The sequence below is a fragment of the Triticum dicoccoides genome, chromosome 1A, assembly GCF_002162155.2.
Source record: "Triticum dicoccoides isolate Atlit2015 ecotype Zavitan chromosome 1A, WEW_v2.0, whole genome shotgun sequence".
Classification (NCBI taxonomy): domain Eukaryota; kingdom Viridiplantae; phylum Streptophyta; class Magnoliopsida; order Poales; family Poaceae; genus Triticum; species Triticum dicoccoides.
Genome location: NC_041380.1, coordinates 59,608,679 through 59,612,832, shown reverse-complemented (window position 1 = coordinate 59,612,832; position 4,154 = coordinate 59,608,679).

Genomic DNA, 4,154 nt, shown 5'->3' with positions numbered 1-4,154 from the left:
GCCGCCGAATCTAGTCCTCCGCCGCAGCGGTGGACCTCACACCCCGCCGGATCTACCTTCCGCACCTTGGAACCCCCAACTGCCAGCTCACCACTTCACCGGAGCCGCTTCAGTGACTGGCTTGTCCACCACTCCAGATCTCCTTGACCGCCATCATGGTCCACCACACCGGATCTGCTTAACCGGCGCCCTCGTCCACCACAGCGTAGGCCCTTCACTGACTCCCTCGTCTGCCCCTTCGCTGGCCCTTCATACAAGCCCTCGTCCGCCGCAACAGATCCGCCTCACCGAAAGCACTGTACAACGCGCCCGCCGAAGCCTTCGTCCACTGCACCGGACCTGCTCCACGGATGCCATATTCAACTCCACCGGCCCTGCTTTACTGACGCCGCAGCCTCATCAGGTTATTTCGATTTGTACTCCTTCAGTTTTTCTCTTTATCGTGCAACTGTTCATTACCACAGATGAGCTTTCTTGTATGTCAACAGGTGCCGCAACCGTAGCACCGGAGCCGCTTCAGCGACAGCGACAACCGGCCCAAACTCAACTGCAACACGAGCACCACCGACGATCCTTAGCTATCAAGTATCACAACGATACCCATACGCCGCTGAGAATCAGGTACTATCATCCAACGGTCGGCGCCTACGTTCACTTTCCTAGCATAAGCACCGCACCTTTGAATTTCTTCAGGGCATCATTCAGTTTTTCATGAGACGCGTTATTCTGCTTGCACTTATAGGGCCATACTTCTGGCAGTGAACATGTTACATGTGCTAAATTACATACCAGTGCACATGTAGTTAATATGCTTTAGTTTTCTTCTGATGCCACCTATTGGTTCCATCAGACTGCTTAATGTTCTCTATGCTTAATTACACATCAGCAAACTAGCATGTGGTTCCGCTGCTTTTTGTTTGTTTTACCCTACATTTTCTGATGCTAACTATTACATCACTGCTCCGAGCCTCTGTTCATTACTTGTTTGTGTGTTCTTGATCTTCCCAAGTTGCATGACTAATTTGATGCTTCTATTAATTATGGAGCTGCCAACCCCATCAAGCAAAATATTTGTTCTTTTGTGGCTGGCACCTCGAACAAGCATAAAAATAGAGGGAAGCAGATATAGTCCCTTTGATTCTATTTACTCTGCCCATAACTCTTGACTCGCATACCAAGGAGGGCACTGGTTTAATTTTTCTGGACTAATTTGCCAATTAATTAGGGCAGAGGCGGATGGGGCGGGGCACAAAAGGAAACCAGCGCTAGGAATCGGCAACATGCAGAAATATGAGAAAACTGAGAAAAAGTTATACGCAAAGTAAAAAGAATCGGGGGGAGTATTGTCGTGTATGCACACACCCTTCTTTCATTAGTTTAGATGAACCATTGATGATCAATTTGGACCAGTGCATGCGATTAAAATTAATTTTACCTAAATAGATGGTGCAGAATAAACTACAACAACTAGATTTGCAACCACGGGATGCTGACGATATCTTCAAAGAACATTGCAACATCAGCTAGGCTTCACAGCAACATATGGTAAGCCAGTGTGTTTTAGTACATGTGAAATGTAATGCGAGTGGGCTGCTTTCTTGGCTTGTGCCCTCAACGTGTAATCCTATCGAATTACAAATAGTTCAGTTGTCTGCTTTGTTGTATTACTTGATTCGAATGCTTATTTGTTGTTACACTATACCTGAGTTGGCCAATATGTCAGCAGTGCCTGCTGTACTATCATAAAGAAATGCATGCCTATTTCATTTGATTCCTTAACTTTTCCTCTCAACTTCATCACATGACTGTCTTCGTAGTTTATATGAGGCCACATTGTTAAGTGCTTTCTCAGATTATTTCAACTGCTTAGATGCCTTGGCAACTTAAATATAGCGGTTGTACACTCCCTTTCAACTAGGGATGTCAACTGGGTCCGGTTTAATCCCGATTAAAGTCCACTAGTGGTATGATAGTTCAAAAGAGTTTTTGTTTTTCCGAGGAAAATGAACTAGGGAGGTAGCAAAAACTAACTAGATGGGACTGGCGGATTTCGTTTGTTTGCCACTTACATCCCTAGTTTCATCTTACCATTTTAATTTATTTTCGGCTGATGCTGCTTCGAACCATTTAAATATAGTTTGCCATGCTCGGCAATAATTCGTCTGTCATTTACCATGTAAGCTTACTGCCTGGATCATACGATAACTATCTCTTACTGATGTCCAGCGGAAACCTTTCAGGATGCCGTTCACACTAGGACACAATGTACAACCCCAGAATCTATTTGTGGAAGCAGTGCGCCATCCATGTTACCAGATGGTAGCAGTTCAGAGGCAACACCGCCGGAGAGCAGTCTGAGCACAGATATTATAGTGCTTGAGGCTCTACTAGAGGCAGAAAGAGATGGTGTGGCTGCCATGAATGAGGTAATATTTATCTTGAGGCTGGAAATTACGGAATTAGCGGAACGCATTATGCAAGCAACCCAAGAATTGGAAGAAATAAGAATGTTGCATTTGAAGACGGAGGAGGTCCTGCTGTTTCTGCTATCTGAAGCCCAAGATAATCCCGGTTCTTCTTTAGATACCAGTTCAAATTTTCATTAGATTATTGTACTTGCATGTTGTGTCATGTCTCTGAATGGATTATGTTGCAAGACCCCTATGTTGTCCATGTGTTGTAATGATCCAAATTTTTTAGGCGAGGTAATCCTCAGAACTTGTATGATTGACATAAGGTGAACTGTTTGTCGTGTGAGCATATTGTATTGGATGAAATAACTGTCTGACTCAGAGTGTATCCAACCTACTGAATTCGAAGATCGCGACATTTCTAAATCATAATCATATATAAAGGTGGAATAAATCTTTGTTGTGGTTTTGAAGAAATAAATAACAAAACGAATAATTATCTGTGGATATTCGTAATCGAATACAAATTGGATTTGAATTTAGTTTGCCAGGTCCCAGGACAAACGTGAATGCTAATTCTCCCAAGTTTTGAATGAAGCGGCTAAACACCCACTATAATTTGTGGGTGCTCGAAGCAAGTGTTTGCGAGATGGATTACTGTCTAGCCCTGACACTTGACATCCTTATCGACAGGATTTACACTGCCGTCGATAGGGGTAGACTAGTAACTTCAATCAGACATGACACGACGGCCTCTGAGCCCATTCAGACACGGTGGGTGCCAAACGTGGGCGGCAAAACACATTTGATTCAAGCTCGTCTGAAAGACATGTGTCTCTTCCTCCATTTCCCCATTCATACACGGTGGGCGGTAAAACAAACTCTCCTCGTCCGAAATCGATGTAGGCTTATATTTTAAATAGGGGTAGATGTGTAACTTCCATCAGACGTGACACAACCGCCCTACCTGTCAGCCCCGTTCATACACCCTGGGCGCCAATCGTGGGCGGCAAAACACCCTCTCTTCGCCCAAAATAGTTACCGGTAAATATTTGGGAGATGCGAGATTACCTTCCTATCCCCAACCGACGCGATGTTCGAAATTTTAAACGGGGGATAAGTTCGTAAATTTCCCCCATTTCAGAGAAGCGCGTCCCAAAGTTTGAGATCCCCCCCCCCTCCCCTCCATTTCCCCATTCATACACCATCGGCGGCACGACAACCTCCGCACTGCAGCCAGCCTCCTCCGTCCGCCACCCCATCCTCCACCTTGCCGGAGCCGCTACCCCTACCCCGTCGTCCACTGCAAGAGATGGACGTCTCTCATCCACGGTGCTGGACCAGCATCCTTTCATCGCCTCCTCTCGCTTCATCGGCGCCGTCGTCCACCTTATCGTTGCCGCTCCTACGACCGCCTCGTCCATGGCAACAGGATATATCTCTCGACCCGGCCGTCTGCCGTCTAAAGTCTTCTTCCCCGCCACCAACAGCCATCGCACCCACAGCACCCTCAACATATCAGCATAGGCCTACACGGCGTCGCAAGAGAGGTGGTACTCTTCCATATGTTCTTAAGTTATTGATCTCACCCGGAAAATAGATCGTAATTTGTTTACTGTACTTTTCTTGTCCGTACCAAATCACAGTGGCTAGTTGAAAGCAAACATTGGTTGCGAAGTAGCTTTGTCCGGTTTGCACCTTCAGATCCGCCATGGCACGAGCACTATACTCGTAAAGCTTATG